General features: G+C 38.6%; 1 protein-coding gene and 2 long non-coding RNA genes across 3 annotated transcripts in view; 1 reads left to right on the top strand and 2 right to left on the bottom strand.

Annotated features, from left to right (window-relative positions):
- The window catches only part of LOC127045446 (uncharacterized), a 28,988-nt gene extending 27,573 nt beyond the window's left edge, over positions 1–1,415 (bottom strand). Inside the window, exon 1 of the long non-coding RNA XR_007772718.1 lies at positions 1,263–1,415. This is a non-coding gene — a long non-coding RNA (uncharacterized LOC127045446). The remainder of the gene's footprint in view (positions 1–1,262) is intronic.
- Positions 1–25,029, top strand: part of KCNB2 (potassium voltage-gated channel subfamily B member 2) — a 304,602-nt gene that overhangs the window by 212,791 nt on the left and 66,782 nt on the right. The gene's annotated exons all lie outside the window — the stretch shown is intronic.
- LOC127045431 (uncharacterized) overlaps positions 11,815–25,029 on the bottom strand; it is a 104,360-nt gene continuing 91,145 nt past the window's right edge. Inside the window, exon 4 of the long non-coding RNA XR_007772701.1 lies at positions 11,815–11,895. This is a non-coding gene — a long non-coding RNA (uncharacterized LOC127045431). The remainder of the gene's footprint in view (positions 11,896–25,029) is intronic.

The following is a 25,029-nucleotide window of genomic DNA, read 5'->3' on the forward strand; positions in this document are numbered from 1 at the left end:
GAGAATTTGTCTCACAACAGCCTCATGGCTGTAATAACTGCCACTCCAGGGCCATGGGGAGTTCCTCTTCTTCAACCACATGATAGCCTCAAAGATCTATTTAGTGCTGGCCACTCAGACTCCAGGAAAACTGGGATTTTGACCTTTAGTTTCTAAAAGACTATGGGCTGAATACTTAGCAGCTGTAAATCAGCATGACTCTATTGACTTCAGTAGATCTTTGCCAGTTTTACATTAGCTGAGGATCAGACCCTCTGTCCTTTCACCCTTCCCTCCTCCCCAACAGTAAGACTGTTTTTATGAGCATGTGATGCATCCCAGGGGTCAATCGTCTGAGAGGATACCCTTCCTCTGCTTGCATCACTGTGCATAATTTTGTCTTGCCACACCAAAGAGACTGCCTGTGGCAGAATTGTGGTTTATTTTAATACCTCAACATTTCAGGAAGATTTCTACTCTTAGACAAAATAGCTGCTATTAACCCTCCATATCTCACACAGTGCCCTCAGTTAGTCCATCATGTTACTGAGTTGAGAGGATTACTCTTGCTGTGTCAAGCATGAAAAGACCAGGTGTAATAGTTGAAACGGTAGAATGCATTCTTTTGTCCTTAAGATTTGTACAATATTGTTCAGAGCTGTAGGTGTTCTTGGCACGGGTGCCATATGAGAGAAATAAGTAATAATAAACAGTAATAAGAAAACAGAGATTTTTGTGTGTAAATTAAATACTATATATGCTACTTTTTTTTAAAAAAAATTGCATGCTCACTTCTTAAATTGTCTAACAAAGGATCCTGATGCAGAATGGATCTCACACACTCACTGCCTTGGTGGCAGTTTGAGGCGCATAGCCTCTAGCTACTGAATGTCAGCCAAATAAAATGTTTTGTGCCAGTTCTGAGTCTGAAGGTGGCTCATTAGTGCACACAGTTCTTTATAAGCAGACAACATGTACCGTAGCAGCCAGAGATGAGATGTAGTCCCTGAAACAGTACCTTGCCTGTAGTAATGCTCTTTTAATCAGTTTTAAATGAGCACTTTGGCACACTGTTCTCTCATTCAGGTCCCTTATTAGAGAATGCACAGCAGAATAGGAAAAGGGATTGTCACCTCAATGACAGTCTCTTTTAATGGAACCAGTTCAATAACTAAATCAAAGTATCATTCCTTTTCTTTAATTTAGTGCTGACTGCTAATAATTTCCCCATTAATTGGGAATGCAGAGAAATAGATGCAGCATTGCTCTGCATGATAACGAACCTTTAGCTCCCTGAAGCTGTTTTCCAGTACTCTTACAAAGCATGTCACCAGGGTTATCTGACAACATCTTCATTTCTCCCAGGATGTTGTATTAAAAGTAGGAGACTCTCAAATACCCACAGTTCAATAATTGAAAGGAGGCAGGTCGAAAAGTCATCGGGCAGTAGAAATACCTGTAATTCAAAGGAACGGAAAGAGGCCAAATTCTGCAGTCTTTAATCAAGCAAAGCTCCCAGTGCAGCTCAAGCCCCTCTGTACTTAATGCTAATCTTTCTATTTTCCTTTCTTGTCAATAACTAAAACATTGTCTCTTATGACCACTGCTAACATCTCTAGCTATGCAAATGACTAAGATATTTTTCATCCTCCAGGCTACAAGTGATCACCAGCAGGGGTCAAGAAGAACCTCCTCACCCCCACATAATCAGCTAGGTGTTTTGTGGGTCTTTATTATATCTTTCTCTGAAATAGAGTATAAGCCACTGCTAGAAGGAGAGTGAACCAGGTGGACCAATTGCCTGTTCTGTTATGCAGACCCAGAAGGGAAAGACTAAGTTAATTACACTGGTTTAATAACTAGACCAACATAACAATAAAGTCATTTTCATTGTAGCTAATGGGTAACATGGTCATGGGGAAGAATTGACAGGAAAGTGACAGACGCAAACATGAACTAATTGACAAAGCACAATTCAAGAGCACAAGATCAGCAATTCAAAGGTGGGTTTTTGTTTTGTCCTGTGACAAATTAAACCCTAGAGATAAAGGTGAAGAAATAAATGCCTTCATAGTTATTAGAGCCTTGTCAAAATAGGCCTCTTTCTTAAAGATTTTTGTGGAAAAACTTACACGTCTTTGAAACTTTTTTTTCAGTGAAAAGAGGACACATTTTCTATCTTCTAAAACAACTAACCATTCTTCCATTTTGGGGGTGTTGGTTTTTCATTGAAGAAAATATTTTTTTTCATTTCTTTCAAAAACAATATTTATGGAAAATACCATTTTCTGAGCACCTCTAATATTTATCAAACCGTACTAAACCAGCGGTGAAGAGTTCACCACAACATGTCAATGCACTCCACCTCTAAAATTACAATAGGATCCAGACAGCCAATTATGGTTGGCCCTGAGTAGATGAGTTATAGAGTACAGAGAGTTCCTGGAGCCCCATTCTTCTGCACAGTGATCCTGTACAGGAGTCAGCCATGTCTTGGCTGCAAGCATTGGGAATACCAGGAGGTGGAGTCAGTGCCAAAGGCTACCATCCCAGAGAGTGTCTGTTTAAGTGTGGGGCTTACTGGGCTCTGCACATTAGAAGGTATCAGTTAGTCAGGAAGTGCTACAAGAGTGTACTCTACTGCTTTTTAAAGCTGTAGCTGAAGTCACTGCTCACCACATTCCTACCAACACCCCTCATACAGACATGATGCCTCCCTCCATAGTAAGTGGTGGTACCGGAGCACACCGCACCCCCTGTACCACTGCTCCACTATTTAACCTGGTTATAGTTGTGTAAATTACATTTCTAGGAGGCAGGACTAGTGGAAGTTGTATGTCTAATTCAATCATGTACACTAGATAGGATTTGACAACTTTAGGAAAGATTACATTTTGATATATAAAGTAAAACTTCACCCCATCCTCCAAATATGGTAATTTTCATAAACTTAGTCTCCCAAGATCCTCCAAAAATATCCCTTGGAATGGGTTGTTCATTTGGTACCAGTTATTTTGGGTATTTGCTGGTCTTTTTTTAAAAAAAGAATTGCATGCTGTGCTATTTAAACAACAACCTTTAAGCTGTTTAAAGGAGGAGAGTGCAAAGCACTGGATTAATCTGCTTACAGCCCATATGGCCAGATGTTCCAAGGACTGTAGAGGAGCACAGGTCACAGTTAACCCGCGTTCAAATGGCTTTCTCAGCAAGAGGTCTTTATTCCACTTGATGAATCAAACTGGATGGCATTTTTATCTCTAGTATTGGTCACTGTATTCTGCTTTATCAGGGAGAAAAATGTTCATGAGCATGCCCTTGGATTGCACACCAGGAGACACTGGGAACTATCCAATAAGTTATTATGCTTTATACAAGTCAGCAGTATTTTGGCAAAGATACATGTGTAAAAATAGTAATGATTATTGTCTTTCAAAGGGGTGGTAAGGAAAATAAACTGCTTCAGGAAGAACACATAGATACATTAGTGAATGTAGGCAGAAGAGTAAGGGCTGAGAAGGAACTGTACTGTAAATTAAAACAGATCCCTTTACAAACTGATGAACAGAGCACAATGAATAATGTTTTAAAGATACAGTTAATGTATATATCTATTAAGCATTCACTCCAGCCACACTCTTCCTGATATCTCATTTCCCTCTAAAAGAAGATGACTTCAGAAAATGCTTGTTGAGTCTTACTTTACAGAACCACTATTTGGCAAATTGGCACCTTGGGTTTCTGTGTATGTCAATGACATGATAGCAGTTTTCAGGTATCTAAAAGGGTGTCATCAGGAGGAGGGAGAAAACATGTTCACCTTAGCCTCTAATGATAGAGCAAGAAGCAATGGGCTTAAACTGCAGCAAGGGAGATTTAGGTTGGACATTAGGAAAAAGTTCCTAACTGTCAGGGTAGTTAAACACTGTAATAAATTTCCTAGGGAGGTTGTGGAATCTCCATCTCTGGAGATGTTTAAGAGTAGGTTAGATAAATGTCTATCAGGGATGGTCTAGACAATATTTGGTCCTGCCATGAGGGCAGGGGACTGGACTCGATGACCTCTCGAGGTCCCTTCCAGTTCTAGAGTCTATGAATCACTTAGTTTTGAGAGATCTTTTTGAAGTTCTTCCAATAAACTATCTGCAAATTTTAAAAATTTCTCTGTGCTTCTGGGTGATGTGAAAAACATTACCTTCCTTTTAACAGCACTGGAATCAAACAGCTTGTTCTTTTTATACTGGACACTGTAAGTAATATGGGTTAGGAGATAAAACCTTTACATTGATTTTCTACATCTTTAAAAGGCACCCAAATCACTTACTGTACAAACAGAATTTGCCATGTACCTTCTCTAAGCTCAGGACATTTGTTTTATAGCCTTTCCCCATTCAGACAGAGAGCAAAGCCATTTGGCTCAACTCCTATATGTTTAAGAAAACAACATAAGAAGCTGTAACCTATTTGTGATTAGAACTCTAATGAATGAATCTGAAAACTGCTATCATGTCCCCTCTCAGTCTTTTCTTTTCCAATCTAAACAAACCCAGTTCTTTCACCCTTCCTTCATAGGTCATGTTTTCAAGACCTTTAATTATTCTTGTTGCTCTTCTCTGGACCCTCTCCAATTTCTCCACATCCTTCTTGAAATGCAGAGCCCAGAACTGGACACAATACTCCAGTTGAGGCCTAACCAGCGCAGAGTAGAGCGGAAGAGTGACTTCTTGTGTCTTGCTCACAACACACCTGTTAATGCATTCCAGAATCACATTTGCTTTTTTTTTGCAACAGCATCACACTGTTGACTCATATTTAGCTTGTGGTCCACTATAACCCCTAGATCCCTTTCTGTCGTACTCCTTCCTAGACAGTCTCTTCCCATTCTGTATGTGTGAAACTGATTGTTCCTTCCTAAGTGGAGCACTTTGCATTTATCCTTATTAAACTTCATCCAGTTTACGTCAGACTATTTCTCCAATTTGTCCAGATCATTTTGAATTATGACCCTGTCCTCCAAAGCAGTTGCAATCCCTCCCAGTTTGGTATCATCTGCATACTTAATAAGCGTACTTTCTATGCCAACATCTAAGTCGTTGATGAAGATATTGAACAGAGCCGGTCCCAAAACAGACCCCTGCGGAACCCCACTTGTTATACCTTTCCAGCAGGATTGGGAACCATAAATAACTACTCTGAGTACGGTTATCCAGCCAGTTACGCACCCACCTTATAGTAGCCCCATCTAAACTATATTTGCCTAGTTTATCAATAAGAATATCATGCGAGACTGTATCAAATGCCTTACTAAAGTTTAGATATACCACATCCACTGCTTCTCCCTTATCCACAAGAGTCGTTATCCTATCAAAGAAAGCTATCAGATTGGTTTGACATGACTTGTTCTTTACAAATCCATGCTGGCTATTCCCTGTCACTTTACCACCTTCGAAGTGTTTGCAGATGATTTCCTTAATTACTTGCTTCATTATCTTCCCTGGCACAGAAGTTAAACTAACTGGTCTGTAGTTTCCTGGGTTGTTTTTACTTCCCTTTTAATAGATAGTCACTATATTTGCCCTTTTCCAGTCTTCTGGAATATCTCCCGTCTCCCATGATTTTCCAAAGATAATAGCTAGAGGCTCAGATACCTACTCTATTAGCTCCTTGAGTATTCTAGGATGCATTTCATCCGGCCCTGGTGACTTGCAGGCATCTAACTTTTCTAAGTGATTTTTTACTTGTTCTTTTTTATTTTATCTTCTAAACCTACCCCCTTCCCATAAGCATTCACTGTGTTAGGCATTCCTTCAGACTTCTCAGTGAAGACCGAAACAAAGAAGTCTTTAAGCCTCTCTGCCGTTTCCAAGTTTCCTGTGATTGGGCAACAAAATAGCAAATGAAATATAATGTGGATAAATGTAAAGTAATGCACATTGAAAAAAATAACCCCAACTATACATACAATATGATGGGGGCTAATTCAGCTTCAACAAATCAGGAAAAAGATCTTGGAGTCATCGTGGATAGTTCTCTGAAGACGTCCATGCAGTGTTCAGCGGTGGTCAAGATAGCAAACAGTCTGTTAGGAATCATTAAAAAGGGGATAGAGAATAAGAGAATATATTATTGCTCTTATATAAATCATGGTACGCCCACATCTTGAATACTGCGTACAGATGTGGTCTCCTCATCTCAAAAAAGATATACTGGTGTTAGAAAAGGTTCAGAGAAGGGCAATTAAAATGATTAGGGGTTTGGAACATGTCCCATATGAGGAGAGATTAAAAAGGCTAGGACTTTTCAGCTTGGAAAAGAGGAGACTAGGAGGCGATATGATAGAGGTATATAAAATCATGAGTGATGTGGAGAAAGTAAATAAGGAAAAGTTATTTACTTATTCCCATAGTACAAGAACTAGGGGCCACCAAATGAAATTAATGGGCAGTAGGTTTAAAACAAATAAAAGGAAGTTCTTCTTCACACAGCACACAGTCAACTTGTGGAACTCCTTGCCTGAGGAGATTGTGAAGGCTAGGATTATAACAACGTTTAAAAGAGAACTGGATAAATTCATGGAGGTTAAGTCCATTAATGGCTATTAGCCAGAAAGGGTAAAGAATGGTGTCCCTAGCCTCTGTCTGTCAGAGGGAGGTGATGGATGGCAGGAGAGAGGTCACTTGATCATTACCTGTTAGGTTGACTCCCTCTGGGGCACCTGGCATTGGCCACTGTTGGTAGACAGGATACTGGGCTAGATGGACCTTTGGTCTGACCCTGTACGGCCGTTCTTATGGGAAGTATAGTTAGGATTAATATGTTTGATCTGATTTACTTCAAGTTACTGGAAATTGTAAAACCATAATACCACACTAAACTCCCGCAGTATTAATCAGAAAAGTACTAATCTTTGATATGCTTCATACAGTAAATAAACTACAGCCTACTAGATTATACTTTTGTGACTAAGCAAAATAATTTTGTGAGATGAGTATGGAAAATCAGTAATAGGGTTGAACAATTAACATAAAAAGAATAAAACTAATCTAACTTTGCCTATTTGTATAGGTTATGAATTTTTGTATAAGCTCTATTTCACTAGAAGTAGTTAGAAATTTACTGCAATTAATCAAAAACTAAATCTTTCAAGCAAATATTTGTGTTGAAAGAAAACACTGAACAAATGTTTGATAAGATGGAAATGTTCCATTTTAATCTTTTCAAAACAGAACATTTTGATTTTTTTCCATTTCAAAATGGAAAATAAAATGAATTTTCCCTTCAATTTTTTAAATTTTATGTTATAAAGTAAAAATTGGAACAATATTTTGATTTTATTGAAATGAAACATTTTGATTGACCCAAACTGATTTTTTCCCCAGAGTTTCATGTTGTGGGAAAAATATAATATTTTGTTTTCATTCAGTTTTGGAATTGAAAAGTCCACTCAATATATCATCATGTACTTATACAACCACTACAAATATTTTGAGAGTCATGCTTGCATGTCTACCCCTGTCATCACTGAAGTCAGTGGAGTGTCTGCAGTGACTTGACAGGAGAATGGGTTCCACAGTGTATTAAAAACAGTTACACAAACCATATAATATACATCAGTGGCTCTCAACCTTTCCAGACTACTGTACTACTTTAAGGAGTCTGATTTGTCATGCGTACCCCCAAGTTTCACCTCACTTAGAAACTACTTGCTTACAAAATCAGACATAAAAATACAAGTGTCACAGCACACTGGTACTGAATCATTGCTACTTTCTCATTTTTACCATATAATTATAAAATAAATCAACTGGAATATTAAATATTGTACTTACATTTCCATGTGTAGTACATAGAACAGCCTGTATGAAATAAGTCATTGTCTGTATATTTTAGTTTGTACTGACTTCACTAATGCTTTTTATGTAGCCTGTTGTGAAACTAGGCAAATATCTAAGTGAGTTGATGTACCCGCTGGAAGACTTCTGCGAACTCCCAGGGGCACACAACCCCTGGTAGAGAACCACTGATATACATAATGTAGGGTTTTTTTCACAAGATGTATTCTTTTACAGGATGCAAGGTCCAATCCTAATTTCAATTGAAGTCAATAGTAAAATTCCATTGACATCAGAGGAAGCAGGGTCAAACCCCATGTTATGATGTCAATCTCATATAATAAATACAGCATAATATAGTTAAGCAATTACTAGTTAAAGGGAAATATCAAATTGTGTAAGTTCAAAATATGACTTAAATGCTGAACATTTCTACTTATCTTTTGCCAAAATCCATGTAGTTGTTTATATGTTCTCTTTTCTTCCCCTAACAAAGTACAGTTTCAGCAATCAGAAGCAGCCCTACAATAACTAACCAATAGGTAATATTTTGATTTCATTTACATAACTGTACTCCAGATTTAACTTCATATAAATCAGATCAGAATGTGGCACATTATGCTCAAGTGACAGACAAAATATTAAACAGCCTGAGAGTTTCCCTTTATTTCACATGATTACATAATTGTCACTTTTAAACTCTCTGATGTAAATTTTCTCTTTTATGTGAAGTAATTACAACTGCATTCTGAACCTCTTCAAACTTCTTCTCTTGTGGAGTTCCACTAAGCACGCTGGTCAGATTTACGGCAAGTGAGTGCAGAATGGCAAAATGTACTGTACTTAATGTGCACATCTCAGGACATTGACTGTAACATCACAAAAAACCTGCACTGACTGGACTTAGCTGTCAAACTAATTGTCTACACAGGGTGCAATACTTTGGACCATAATAGGACATCTTCTATTTGCACAGTGTTGCTAAGTCAACTATACATGTCACTGTTCAGCTAGGAGAGTTGACCTAAACAAATAATAGATCCCTGTGCAAAAGGATTACATTCCATTGATAACTACCCATACCTGTTCTTTTTACTCTCTTCATAGTCTTAATTTAGTTAGTGTTATACCACAATCACTAACAATACAAATAATACATAGTAAACAAAAAAAAAGACTTGAAACTAATCAGGGTGGATTTGATTTAAATCAAATTGATTTAAGCCATTTAAATCACTAGTCAGGAAGACTCGATTTAATCATAGTTTTCTACATAAAAGTGCATTCTCATTTGTTGTTGTAACCTAATACACATTCTTCACACCTCAGGGATAGATGTAGGTTTCATTTTTAGAAGGTACACACTATACATTTTTAAACAGTGATTTCATTTGAAAACTTTTCAGATTAGTTTTACAGCTATATCAGAAAATGAATGCTTGTTTGGTTATTTCATTTACCAAAGGTAATTAAAGCAAATATTTATGAAGTCATTCGGAGGTGAACTTTCTCCAGTTCAACAGGTTAATCATTAATATTTGGAGGATTTTCTTGCCATACTGTGTTAGTAGGAGAACATCACCAGACAGATATTTAAATTGTTTTATTTAACTAAAACAACAACGTTAAGTATTCTGGATTTTTTTTCTTCAAGAGCAAACATGTAATATTTTAACAAAACAAGCATATGTCCCTCGCTTCTCACATTTATCTCCAGACTTCTTCTCCTTGTCCAGATCTGTTCCACTCCCAACAATCTTCTATTCATTGAACTTTTTGAAACTTTGCACTTTTAGAGAGAGGTAAGAGATTGACTGACTTTGTGTACACAAATTCGCACAGGGACAATAGAGTTGAGGTCTGTTATTTCTCAGCTCTATATATAATTTATTTATTTATTTAAAACATTTTTGCTGTTAACACGCATGTTACCTCTGGAGACACAAATCCATTGAGAACTGCAAAACTAAGCATCTCTGAAGGTATCTTCTAGACTGAGCACTGAGTCCCATTGAGTAGATAGAACGATTAACCTAAGTAATCTATACAGAAGCCCGTGGAACCCCATAAAATTGGGTCCCTAATCCATGAACTATTGGAACTCATTTACAAAACTTTTCTTAAACATTATATTCATATATTGTCTCAGACTATAGAATTAGAATTTATAATCCCTATTCCATGATGAGATATTTGAGCTATAATGTATCTTAATAAAACCTATCTTTATATGGGTTTTTTCCTCAAAAAGCATTTGATCAAAAAAATCTGATTTAAATAAAAAAAAATTTTTTTAGATATTTTTTTCTTAAAAAACATTTATTTTTATCCACCCTGGAACTAATAAGGGCAGTGCCAAATATACCTGCTTAGTAACTTTGAGTGAAATTCTGGTCCTAATGGCAAAGACAAAGGCAAAACTCCCATTGACTGCAGTAGGACTAGGTTTTCTCTGTGCTTTTTTTATCTTGTATTCCTTCCTTCATTCCTTTGTCAGATCTTAAGATTTATTCTGTGAGAAGCAGAACACCTCCTGAGAGATGGACTCCATTGCCATTGAAGCCAGCACCTCTCCGTCATTTAAATAGAATTACTTATGTGGGCCACATTTCTAAAATGCATGAGTGTTTGCCCAATAGAGGCCTTCTACGGTAAGCTTTTTTGGGCAAAGGCCTGTTTTTAATGTCTGTAAAACACTATGCACACCAATGGCACAGTAGATATAATGATTGTATGGCCACCAGCTGGTAAAGAACAGTCGCATACAAAGATATGGTAGCAGGTGCCATCTTTATGCAAATACTTTTAAAATGTGCAACTCTTAAAAGCTGTTGAAAGGCTGTGTGATGTTAGTCATTATTGATGTCACACATGTAATGTCCCAAAATAACTCCCTCCCCCCCAAAATAAGAGAATTTATCAAAATCTGTGTATTTGTTCTTTGTACACATCTTATAATAGCAATTCTGGGCAAGCCATAAAACATTTACTGGAGATAGAGGACCATGTGGGGTTAATGGCTAGAGGTTCCGCTCTTCTCAGGAACAACTCTTCTCCTCAGATATTACTTCTTACTTCCGAAGTTTGTTAATTGAAACTCAAATGAGAGCAGGCTAGGAGATGCCAGAATGTTACTAGTCCCAAAACCAAAGAGTTTAAAACAAGGAGTTGATGAAACTATGAAAAACCCAAGTGATCTTCCATGGGCATAAAATTCTACGCCTGTGACTAAAGCACAAAAAACTCTTTCAAACCAAGTATGGACGCCGGAAGACTCATGTGGTGCACTGGGGCTCTGCTGAACTGCACTCTGCTTTCCCAGATTTTCTTTTGCAATGCAGTAATTTTTTAGTCTTTCTTTGGGAAACTGACTGAAGGTCTGTGGCTACAGATGGTGCATGGGGCAGCACCGAGTGAGGGGGGGCTTTTGGAAGGAGAAGAGGCAGGAATGGTCTGTGGAAGAGACCAGATGATACACCAACTGTGCAGATCTTTTGTTTTATCCCCCAGCATTGAGGATGTATAAAGCATGTGGAGGGTTATTACAGCCCATAAAAGCCAGTTAAATTATCTTTTTGCATAGTGTCCCTGTATTCAGTCTGTGGCAAGGTAGGCGACAAGGAGAGTCTTCCCTTCCAGGCAGGCAGCATGTCTGCCCAGCATCCGCCTGGTACTTGGACTGCAGGCTGAAGGTAGGATGTTGGCCTATGAGGAAACAGAGAGAGACGTCTTAGGCCCTGGTAATGCTCCTTACTCAGGCAAAAATCCCATTAATTCCCATAAATGGGGTGGTGCTGTTGTAAGGATAAGGGGTGTTTTTTCTGGTTGGGTGTGTTGCAGACTTATTGCAGTGTTTTAGTCATTCCCAAGCTGCTTGTCATGATATTTGGAGAGACAAGGTCTACCTTTGTTCTGAAGACTTCTACCTCTTAACACTTTCATAGAACAATAAGGTATCCATAGCCACGCAGGACATTACAGTTTTCACAATAGTACTTACTGTGGATGCTCAAACTTTTCAGCAACAATGGAGACAGAACTTGACCCTCTTCTTTCAGCAGCACAGGTCTTCTCCATTGTTTTAGCACTATAGGGTTAATGAAACAGCTGAGCAGTTCTGATCTTCTCCAGTAGAAGATAGTGGTATACAGACACTTTAGTTTATTCATTATAGTACTATTAGAATAGTTACTTTTTAAACGGGAAGATGGAAAAACAACCAATTCATTTTGATACAAAGAGAAGTAGTTAATGTGGTAAAGGTGGCATTGATAGGATATTTATACCTAGCATAGGCTGAAAAGTTGGAGAATGGAACTAAATCCAAGAGATTTATCAAAGTGCAAAGTATAGGTGAAACTATATTTTTAATGGGACTCGGAATCCATGTTTCTTTATGGTTAGACACTCTGAGAAGGCACATTATGGTTAGACACATTGAGAAGGCGTTTTAGGTTCCCACATCTCCTCAGCAAATTTTGATGGGGATTGACATAGGAGACATCAATGATTTAGCTGAGGAAATGTGGTAAAATTTCATATCATGGGCAGATCTTTACTTCAGATCCAACTTCAAGCTGAAAATCTTCACATTCAGCTTTGTTTCTGAATTAATTTGTCCTTTGTCCCCTCCTACTCTCCCAGTCCTCTCCATATGTCTCCAAGCATCCTCTCCCACAATGTACACCTACAAACTGACCTTCCTGATCTATCTCCAGAGGGATATTAGACTTCATTTCCTAAAAAAGGAGTGATTTTCATTGGAAGCCAGAATTCTTATGGATGTATGAACTCCTTAGTTGATCTTTATTCAAATGTATATCTGCCAAAGCCCATTTTAAAGGTACCATGAAGAGTGCTTTCTATTCTGTTGTGCATGTCACTGCATCAGTGGCAAAGAAAAGAGGAAAAACACAGTTTGTTATCAAATCATAAAATTCATGTTCTACCCATCTAACAGGCAAAATGCCACAAGCTAAATTCCTAGATGAGATTTTTATTGGGATCATGACAGATGTGACATTATTATGTCCTGGAAATTTCACATTGCATGACGCGTAAGGATATAAAGCACTATCTTTTACGGCTGGGATAAAGATTATGATAAAAAATGCTGTGCTAATATAAGTGCCATTTGAGCTATTTACTGTAACATCTGTGGGGGGATTCAGAAGAAGATACAGAAATGTGTTTGGGGACATTTCTTCTAATCTCTAAATAAATAAATACAAAGGAAATGGAAACTACCAGTTTACTTACTGGGGAGGGGAAAGTTTTCTAGTGTATTAATAGAAATGGCCTCAAGCCACAAAGTTCAGAGCCAGATCAGGATTTTTGGTACTTCACAATCCACAGATGTTCAGATTCAGGCATTTGGTCGATTCTGTTATAAAGATAGATCTGGGTTCCCATTTTGACAACTCCAAAATGGGATCTTTGTTTGGACCTGGCTTTTGCTTTGGGTCCATCTGTCCCTAGAAGTAAAAGAATTGTGGTTTTGAATGTAATTGCTTAGACTATTTTAGTTGTATTGCTGACGTACTTGGTATTGTTGTACCATAGTTTGAGTTCTCCAGAATCATTGCAATGTGGACTTGTACCAAGTATCAAATGTGTATATGCAGAGCTGTATCACGTAGATTAAAAGCAGATTTTGGTTGAGTTTTGTTGATAATTAAAATGCCCCTTCTTCATGATCTGTGGTGCAGAATTTGTGAAAATAAGAATAATTAACAGATTAAATTTTTGAAGATGGTAAAGTGGATAATAGGAAAATCAAGTTTGCTGACGAAGTAGTGGGTAGTGATTTTTTGATTCCTTTATGCTCTAGTTGTATAAATTCAATTAAGTATTACTTACATTTTTATATTAATCTCATATACATATTAAAATTAAATATGAATCTGGATGATTTAGGGGATTGTTAATAGGTTCACACAGCTCTGTCTATACACAGCAAAAAACATAATCAGTCATCGACCACTGAGTCGTATGGGTGGGAGGGTGTGTAGGTACAAGGATGACCCTAAACAGTGATACAAGGATGCAGCAGTATGTACCACGAGAACAATAATAAATGTACTCTTGACACTAATTATTGCCTCGCCATCATGCTGCTCAGCATGACAAATGAGGGAGGCTGCCAACTTGTTTACATCATGACATAGTTTTAAGTAAGGGCAGAAATAGATAATGCTCCTTTTACTTGGCATGCAGCACTCAAAAGGAGAAGGGAAGTTGTTCGTCAAAAGAGCTGGTTAAATAAATAAACTTGCAACTGTTATATCCTTGTGGGCAACAGTTTTAGGAAGAAATCACTGGAGACACAGAGAGCTGTAAACCTTAAAAGCAGACATTTATTGCCACGCACTGAACTAACCAAAAACCAGCCAAAACTGGCTGGCCTATCCCCTAATAATCTAACTCAGTTGCCATAGCAACAACAAGATTCTATTACCACGATGACCAAATACACAATAAATACACAACAGCAATGAATAATTAATCCAACTAATTTAGCCTTTTATTCTGCTGTTGGAATATACACACAAGCAGATCATAATTTCCATGAATTTATCTGTTAACATTTATTCAGGTATTATTTTTAGTTCATAGTCAATTCTGCTGATTGATTGTGAACAGTTAGCTGTGAATATTCCCTATTTAAAATTGGAGTTGTTTTGGTTAGTCTTAATGGGTCAGAAGTTTCTGTTGCCTCATTAAACAAGCATGGAAGCATTAGCAGTGCAAATACCGGTACGTACAAATTTAGCATTCAGTTTCCACAAACACTGATGCCAAAAAAATCTCAAACACTTGGAAGTTCAGAGAAAGCAGCACAAAAGGGGCCCAGGTACTGCTAAAGCAAAGTAATCTAAAAATCAGAGTGAATATTCATGGCAGACTGTTTTTTTCAGTATCCTCCAAGATCTGTTCATCAGGCAGGATGACAGCACCTTCCTGACACCAGCAATTAATAGCAGGTGATAGAGAGAAGTTGGAGAAGGCGCAGCCTTAAGGAGCTGGGAAGGGTGCTAACAAAATTTCCTGAACTGACTTTATCAGGGAACATTAGATTTCTAATAACACTAAAAGCATACAACACAGAAAAACAACACTGTTCATCAATAGGAGACATGGTTATTAACAGTGAGACAGTTTTCAGTATATTGTAATAAAAATAAATACCATCTCCCAACATCGTAACAGGACTCCACAAGGGGAACACCTTAGAGGCAAAGGAACAACTGCCTGTAATGACCATCCTACAGTTGGCTTGAGAAGGACCTGAGCCACTTCAGGACACTTCAATTCATGCCTGTAGCCTGAGAAGTATTTGGTGATCAATGATCTCAAATGCCATAGAGAGGTCCAACAGGATAATTATAGATTCCTTCCTTTAATTGTGGTCAGGAGGAGATCATCCAACACAGCAATAAGTGCTATATCTGTACTTGTTACATAATGCCTTATGACCTTGTGAAGGGTGTTCCAGGCATTCACTCTCCCCTGCTGAAAATCCTGCTGCTTTGGTGCACCCCTTTAAGAAAAGAGTGGCAGCAAATTTTGGATCTTCAGTGTTGCCTGGAAAGCCTTCCCTAGGTGTGTTGCTGATGGAATCGGGGAGTCTGGATCCTCCAGCAGTTAGAAGGGCTGAGAGCAGACAGCAGCACATCAGGGCTTTGCAGGCCGAATAAAAAAGGGGCTGGATGCTCCTATCAAATGGCCGTTCCTGATGAAGGGGAGGGAGGAAGGATCTTATCTCTACTATAACCCAGGAAGCCAGTTCTGGCTGAGCACACTTTGCATTTGTCATTGAGAGACCTTTTTGATTTACTCTGTGCAAGTGTAAAGTCCGATGGGCTGACCTGAGTTATACACTGATTGGACTATTGAAAACTAGTTGAGCTTACTTTACTTTATTGCCCACTGGTGGCTCAGGTGAGCTGGTGAGCTGAAGACTCAATGAGTAGGTTGTAGGATACTGGGAGCAAACAGGTGTCATTGGAGACTCTTTTGTGAGCTTCCCCATTACCTTGCTTAAAAAGCAAAGTTAGACACCAAGCAGTATTTTGCTGTGCCACTATCTTTCCGTGATGGTTTCTCTAGTATTATTTGGACTATTGCATTCTTTAAGGTTCTAGGGTAGACTCTCCTCATCAAAGGAAGTACTGACAGTCCATCAGTGGGGATCCTGTATGTTTTCTACTTGTTTACCATCCAGAAAGGGCAGTGGTCAAAATGACAAGTGGTGGTACTTCATCATTGCTTCTATCACTACATCTTATGTGGATAGATCAAATTCTTGAAAGGAGAGTATGGGGGAAAGGTGGATAGGTTCTTCTCTACCTGGAAGACAAAGGTTTATGTGTTCTAAGGCTGACATCCCTCTTTCTAAACTTTGTGACAAGTTGGCAGTAACCTCCATCAAATCACCCTTGAATTATAGCCCCTCTGTTGACAGGTGTTAATACTTTCCCAGCAAGGTTGAGTGGTTGCTGCTGACTCACTCAGGCATGTTGTTCGTTCCCCACCACATGGCTATAAGGGAAATACAACTGGTTCTCTAGGGAAAAAAGTGATGTGAGCTGAGCATTCCTGAGCTAGGAAACCTAAGAGCAATGAAGGCTAAGAAGGACCTTTGAGATGAACTTTGTTGTATTGTTAATTTCTGTGCTTCTGAAAACAGACTCCAGGAATGAGGTAAGTGTGGACTGTGTTAGAGATCAGGTTGGGAAAAGCATCTCCTCACAAGCATGGCCATGGAGACACAGAAGGGCTCCTGGACCATCAACCTATTCTGCTTACCACCCACCCAACCATCAAACTACATGGATGAGGGTGTCCCAAACTGCAGTCAAAATGGGAAATTCAAGGTCCTGCCAACCCTTTTGTGAAATTTTGGTTCTTTTATTAAACAGTTGTATTCCTCTCCCTTCTTATGGATCAGCACAGGGGAACTAATAGAACTATAGAAACATGCACAGCCTGCTTTTTCCTAGACTAGAGAGTTGCAGTTCAGGGATGCTGGAGGCTCCATCAGCCCTCTTTGCCTCTGATTAGATCACACCACTGCACAGCCCAGCATGTGTAGCATTTCAGTACACACGTCCCAGAAAGCTGTAAATAATTTTTGACAGACAAGGCTTTTAAGCCGTTCAGTAGTGCACAAGCCCTGTGGTTTCGGATAGGTCACATCTTTTGAATATGAAATTGTTTTAAAATGTGAAAAAAAATGGGTAAGTTGTTTGTTACATGCTGTGTTATGTGATGCTTGCTCCTCACTGTACTAGAAAGCGCTGTGGTTCAGCAGTTTGAAATGATGTATAGATTTGGAAAGATGATGTCCTTTCTTACCATCACTGCCATCTTACAAGGAGGAATGTGTAACTAATGGCTCAGACCGTATGAGACCATGACACATCATAAACCTATTGTGTAACTCCTACTTAGAAGCAAGCAAAATGCAGCTCATGCAACTAAGCAGCCAGGTTGTAAACTATAGAGAGATTATATAAAACAAGCGGCATACATTAAACCAGTGATTCAAACTGCCCTCAAAAGAAAGGCATAATCCATTCAGCACACACCATTCAAGAAAGCATGCTCTCCACTGTCAAAGCTTCAGGAAATTGCTAAATTTGAGTTCTCAAATTATAGAATGTGGCTGTTGCACAATATTAAAAGTTAATGCTGAAGAATTTGGCTTATTCATCAAGGAGAGACATCTTTCACTGGCTACAAGCTGGAGTAAGCTAGTGACGTTCCATACATAACATTGTCTGCCAAGGCATGCCGTTTAGGAAACAGCTCTAACACTTGCAAAGTATAAGGGAGGCTGGTTATTCCTACCCACTTCCACCTCAGTGATTCCTTAGGCCCCAAATTTATTCAAACACATGCCTAACTTTATGCAGATGAGTAGTCCCATTCATTTCAACTTAAAGTTAAGCATATGCTTAAGCATCTCATTGAATGTGGGCCTTAGATTACAAACTACTTGCAGTAGGGACTGTCCCCCATATTGTGGTCACAATGTCTACCATGGGGCCTTGTTCCTTGAGCAGCTAGGATTGCCAACTCTGACTGAAGCTATTCTGGGAGATTTTTTTTTTCCAACCTGACATAATGTCATTTTCTTAAAATATCCTATTAAAATCTCCTGAATAGCTTTCAATAATCACGGGGAGATCAATTCTGATTCCGGGAGACTCCAGGCCAATCCTGATGGGTTGGCAACCTTATGAGCGGCCTTTGGGCACTATCACAATACTATTACTACTAATAATAATAATTAATTTATGATTGATACCAACCTGTGGGTCTAGAGAGCCTCCATGTGTCAATTTACTACCTCAGTTCATGAACATGGTGTGTTTCTCTGTGTATACTTTTCATTCCCACTCCAAATGCAGGCCTGGTCTACACTACATAGTTAGGTCGACGTAAACTGCCTTCTGTCAACCTAGTCATGGAAGTGTCTTCATTTAAATTTGGCTTCCACTGACTTTCTGTGCTGATTTAGTAGCACCACACTCAATGTAATTAGGTCAGTGTTGCTTACATTGATAGTTACTGGCTTTCAGGAGCCATCCCATAATGCCCCATACTGACAGTACAATTGATACAAGCACTCCTGGTGAGGTCACACATATATCTGGAAGGAAAAGTGTGATGTTTGCATCCACCTCTACGTTCAGCTTCAGCCAGCCCATGTGCTGCAACTTTAGCACATTTTTTGTGTGTGAATGATGTATCTGGCAAGAAAGCCATCAAGGACATTGTACGCCCCAAGACCAGACGTTCAGAGATCACGTGGAGAATTCATAGTCCTGGTTCTCCACTGCCTTGCAGAAAGCATGTTAAGATGTTACTAAATGCATGTAAGATGTTGCTAAATGAGAATGAAGGTATTTTACCCCCAGTTTGCATTACTTTTCGGAGAGGTAAATGACTACATAAGATGCAAGGCAGTTGACAGGCCTTATATGTTTTGATGCGTCCAGTGTAACCCAATCTTAATACAAAAGAGCTGGATAGAAAAACTTTCAACTTCTAAATAGAATGTTGTTGATGTTAATATTTACTCGTAGGAAGCAAGAAGGTGCTTGTGAATAGTTGAAATTTTTCCAACAGAACAATTCTGTTTAGAAAATGCTGACTGGACAAATTCAAAAATTTTCATGGGGATGTATTGATTTCATCAAACTTTTTGATGAGAAAATATCAAAACATTTTGTTTTGGCAAGGTCCATTTTTGATGCTATTGTTTTAACTATAATTTTGAACAGAGAACAATAGTCAAAATGATACAGTCAAAACAAAACATTTTGACCTTATTGGAACAAAACTTTTTGATAAGGTCAAAAAATATTTTGGAATTTTTTTTTTCACAAAAAAATCAGAGATTTCAATTTTTCATCTCAATTTGGGACTAAATGAAATTTCAAAATCTCAAAAAATCCCGCAGGACAGAAATTCAAGTGGTTTTTTGGCCTGCTCTAAGTAAAACCTATCACCACCTTCTACCAAAGGGGTGCTGAAGAGTGTTGTCTGACTGCCTCTTTAAAGTTTTGGGTAACTGTTTCTCACCATGTCAGTAAAGGCTTTATAAAGTCTACCTGTCTAAAAAGAGGTCCTGAAGCCAGGTCTCTTTCACACTAACAAATGGCACAGTTGCCAACCTCCCAGTCTGGGTTTATTTTATCAATGTTTACTATTTTCCTTTCAGTCAAAATAAGTTTGCAAGACCATCTGAGCAGATAATTATGTAACTGTGAAAGTTCAGAGCACACTGAACAAAACAAAATATGTTTTGACTAAATTATGCAAACAAAACATATGGTAAAGGTTCTGAAGCAGTCATTCTAAAATCTTCAAAAAATACTAGTTTTCCAAGTAGCCTGGCAGTGGAAGAATTGCATCCAAACTCTGTTTTGTCCTCTGAAACTGGAGAAGATTGCTAAACACTTCAGCCCCTCATTGTCTAAATATGATTAGTTTACTTTACCCACTCCAGTATAGCCATCTCCAAGAATTACAAAATCATTAGTAGGGCTCCTAAAAATCATGAGTTTGGCTTAAATCATGAGATTTGTTTTTAATATATTTTGGATTCATTTTATTTATATTCTGGTTGTTGAAACTTTAGGGTCAATTCAGGTCATGTTTCAAGCTTTTCTCCACAACCATAAAGGCTAGAAATATACTTTATTTTTAAATGAATGCTGGGATTCTCATATATTGACATGGCTCCAGGAGCTGAAGCTTTAAGAAAGACACCAAATATCATGAGAGTTAGCAACATTGCCACTTGAAGGGATAATTTCAAGATTATTAGGCCCAAAAGTTAACCTACCCACACATTTGTCCCATATTGTTCTTATTAGATATCAGTGATGTGTTGGTCGTTAAGTCCTTGATATAGCAGAAAATTAGAGAAGAGACAGGACTTCGGAAAACTGGATTCACAACCAGCTCTGTTACAGACTTCCTCTGTGACCTCGTAACATATGTACCAGATTAAGGGTTCACTAATTTGTCATGCCTCCATTTTTGTGTGCTGAACATAAATCCCCCTCTGCATGAATTTCAGGGCTGATGAGGACTCAGCTTGAATCAGCTCCCTTGTTTAGGTGTCTAAATATGGATTAAGGCGCTAACTTTATGGGCCCAAGTTGAAAATTCTGAGCATCAAGAATATGAAAGGATTTCAAAGTTCTTGACAAAGAAAGCAAGGTATAATTACTCCCTTTTTCAGAAGGGGACTTAAGTTCAGAGAAGTTAAGTGATTTGCCCAAATTCATATATTTACTCAGTGGCGGAGTTGGGAATAGTGCACAGGTCTTCCAATTTCTAGTCCCCTTCTAGCCTACCTCCATGCTTTCTTATCTGAATAGTTGTTGCACATATCAGATATATTCAGCCTTTCATGTACCAAGCACTCTTATTTTGCATTTCCTCACAGGTTACCATTTACATTTACAGGCTGTAGGAGTCTTACTCTTTGTATTTTCTGGTCTTTGCAAAAGACAGAAGAAAACTCAATCCTGACAGAACAGGCTTCTAAATTCATTCTCCTCTTAGTATTACGTCTGTCCATGCAATACACTTTGGCATTGCACTGAAATTTATTTTTTCATTATATTAATGGCAGTGTAAGAGATTATTTCTCCAGTCTAACTCAATGATAACTCACACACACAAAAACCCATACTTTTTGCCTTATGGTGGTTGCATACAGTTGATTACCAGTCTTGAAACTTGTTGAAAGTTGCTGAGGACCCTTGTATTTAAATGTCAGATATTCATTTTGCTTTTGCACTCTAGATTTTCCATTTTTGATCACTTCTTCTGGTGTTTATATCCAGACCATGTACATGCTTAAATAAAAAGTAAATGAATGTCTGGTAGGCAACTGTCTCTGATCCACTTCTTTTTCATAGTGACTTGTGTAAGGCTTTGAATGTGACTTTATGTTGCCCTGGTGAAATCCAGATTGAGTTGATTTGTGTGATGTGACTAGAGTCTTTGCTCAAGCCCTTTTATTCAACCTTCTGGATCTTGCTCTCACTGAAGCCTATGACAGAGCTATAATTGACTTCATTGTAGGCAGGGGTGTGTTCATTGTGCTAGGAATAAGTGTTCCAAACAGTTTCCCAAACTCCAGACAGTCAGCCAATCTCTGGCTGGCAAGATTCAAATATGGAAACTTTAATTACATCAGTGCAGTGCAGGCTCACAGGAGAGGAATCCTTATTCATTATTATAGTATTCCTTCTCAAGTAACTAATATCATTCCTTATAGTTCTACTCTCCATGTAGCTGATGATTGTAAAACACATAAAACTCAGTGTAGTAATGTTGCGCTCATTTTAAACACTTGCAAATTTTGCCTCAGATAGAGAGACAAGACTGGCTCAGTATATGCATCATTCCCTAAAGGAATTTAAAAATATCTTACTATCTATTTAGGGCAAAATTGGCCAGTTTGTAAGGGTGACCACTTCACTATGCATTTCTAATAGTACCTTCAATCCCAGGATTTCAAACAAGTTTAAAACATTAACCAATTAAGTCTTAAAACATTTCTGTCGGTATATCCCTAATTTACAGCTGGAGAAGCTGTGACAGGGGTGAAAGGTAACATTTTCAGAAACACTTAAGTGACTTAGGAACCTAAATCTAACTGAAAGTCCATGGGACTCAAGCTCCAAAGTCAATGGGACTTAGGTTCTTAAGATGCTTAGGACCAGAATTGCAAAGGTATTTAGTTGCCTAAAGGTGCAGGTACATGCCTAGTAGAAGTTATAAAAATTCCTAAGCCGGTGAGGCACTTAATGCCTATTGAAATCAATAGGAGTTAAGCATTTAACTCATGCAGATGCTTGTGAAAATCCCAGTGGCCATCTAGCTGCATCTTTAGGTGCTTAAATACCTTTGAAAATTCTACCCTCAGTGACTTGCACATGATCATACACAAGAACGCATATGGCAGAGTGAGTAGTAGAATCTGGCACTCCCAGAGGACTGACCTTCCCCTCTTATACAGAATTATACGCAGGGCAAGACTAGGGAAGTGCTTCTTGCTCTGCCTCATTGGCGCAAAGTGAGGCATTTTACCTCAGTGAATGCAGGGGAAGCACACTCCCACAAGAGAGTATGTGCTGCCTTCTCTAGCCAACCAGCTCTAATAGCCACTGTGGCAGGTAACAGGGTCATGCCTCTTCCACACTCCCACTCAGGTGACTTGCACCGCATGAGGTGCTGTAGGAGTGCAGCCCACAATACACACTACAACAACAGTGCTGCAGATGTGCTTGCCTCGTGCACGAAGGTACTACAGTGGTGAGGGTGGAAGATTTCTTCCTCCCTCTACATAATCACAATGGTCCCTTCTGGCCTTAGAAACTATGAATTAGAATAAAAAAATTCTTCTTAAGAGAGAACACTAGTAAAAGGGATACATTTTCTTCTAGTGTTTTTCAGTTACTCCATATCGAGACACTTCTAATAAGTGATTCATTCTAGGCTCAAACTTTTATTTGTTGTCACTTGTTATTTAAAGAGAACTATCATGGCATGGCATTAGTTCTATAGTCGTCGTCATTGTCATCATCACGTTCCTATTATGCCTCTGACGTTTAGGACAGTGACGATGCTCCTCCACTCATGTCTCTTTCTGGCAAGTCTTTCAATGGTTCCCTGGCTGTGCCCCAGATTTTTCAGCTTGGCTTCCACAGCTCTTTGTCATGTTGTTTTCAGGTGGCCTCATTTTCACTTGCCTTCAGGTGTCCATCTTATTGCTACTCTGGTGATGGAATCAGTTTTTATCTGAAGCACATGGCCGATCCATCTCCAACGCCTCCCAGCAATGATGGTGCTCAGATCCTCTTGGCTGCACTGTGTCAACAGATCTTGGTTTGTGATTGTTCTGGGCCAAAAGATATGAAGAATTTTTCTGAGGCAGGTTGTATGGAATGAAGACAGTTTTTGGACATGTCATACTTTCTCATTCCCCAGCATTCTGCACTATAAAGTAGTGTTGAAAGTATGCAGCTTTGATAAATCTTGAGTTTGGTTTGGTATTGGTATTTGGTTTGAGTATTTTGATGATTTCCAGACTGTATTTAAGCTCCTGAAGGTGTTCCTGGGTTTATTGATTTTGTTCTGGGTGTCCTGGCTTGTTCCACCATCCTGGCTGATGGTGCTGCCCAAGTATGTGAATGTTTCTACAGTGGTGAGAACATAATCCTCTATCCGTACTGGTGATGGTGAGGCAATATTAAAGCTCATGATATCTGTCTTATTGTGGTTGATTTTCAGTCTAATTTGCTGGCTGAATGCATTGAGTTGAGTTGTTTTTTCTTGTATATAGTATTGGATATGTGACAGGAGAGCGACATCATCTGCGAAGTCCAGGTCTTCAAGGGATGAGAAGAGTGTCCATTTAATGCCTCTTGGCATGTCTTCTGTTGTACGCCGCATTACCCAGTCGATGGCAATGTTGAAGAGGATTGCAAACATGACACACCCCTGACAAACTCTTGTTTTGACTTCAAAACTGAGCTCATGTGATCAACACGACATGTAAAGTTGAAATAGAAGCTTTTGATGACATTGATTATATGGAAAGGAATATGCCTGCAGAATCCACCATAGGCTGGTCCTGTGAATGCTATCAAAAGCTTTCTCAAAGTCTATGAAATTTATGTAGAATTGCTGTTGCCATTCTAAGCACTGTTCTATTATGTTTTGTACAGTGAAGATCTGGTCTGTGCATCCATGCCCTTTCTGAAAACCAGCTTGCACTTTTCTGAGAACACTATCAACTGCCTCTGATATATGCTGGATTATGATTTTACACAATGCTTTGCTTGGCACAAATAAAAGTGTGATACCATGCCACTTATTAAATCACTGAAAGTTCCTTTCATTGGTATTTTCACTATAACCCTATTGGTCCACTCATCTGGCACTTTTTCCCTTTCCCAGACTGATGTAACTAGAAGTACCAGGATAGATGCTGCTAATTTAGGATTTACCTTGAACACTTCTGCATTCAAGTTATTCTTGCCAGGAGCTTTCCCACTTTTTAGTGATTTGATGTCTTGAATGATCTCTTCCTTAGTTGGAGTGTCTGTGCTGATATCAAGATCTTCTATGTCCTGGATGTTTGCTTCCTCATTAGGTGGCTCCCTTTTCAGCAATTCTTTGAAATACTCAGTCCAATGCATTTCTTTTTCTTTTTCGGTTGTTTGTAGGTGTCCTTGTTTGTTCCTGATGAGAGTGTTTCTTAGTGTCTCCTGTTTACCACTGATAAGCCGTGTCATTTTGTAGATGGTTCCTTGTTCACCACAAGCAGCTGCATCCTCTGTTTGTGTTGCCAGATTATCAATATAGTGCCATTTGTCCGCTCTCACAAGGCGTTTGACTTCCCGGTGTGCCTAGCTATACTGCTCGTGGTATTTGTCCTTTAGCTTCTGGGATTTTGTGTCTAAAATGTTTTTCTTCATGGCTCATCTGGTTTCTATGGTGTTCCATGTGCTAGGTGTAATCCACTCCTTTCTTCTCTTTTGCCTGTAGCCTAGGCAGGCTTTACTGCTCTGTTTATAAATTTTATAGTAAATAAATATATAAATTCTATAGTGTCCTTCCCAATTTTTAATGTAATAAATCTTTAAGTTACTCTTAGAAAATAGACTCATAAAAAGGGCAGACA

Source organism: Gopherus flavomarginatus, chromosome 2 (assembly GCF_025201925.1).
Source record: "Gopherus flavomarginatus isolate rGopFla2 chromosome 2, rGopFla2.mat.asm, whole genome shotgun sequence".
Lineage (NCBI taxonomy): Eukaryota > Metazoa > Chordata > Testudines > Testudinidae > Gopherus > Gopherus flavomarginatus.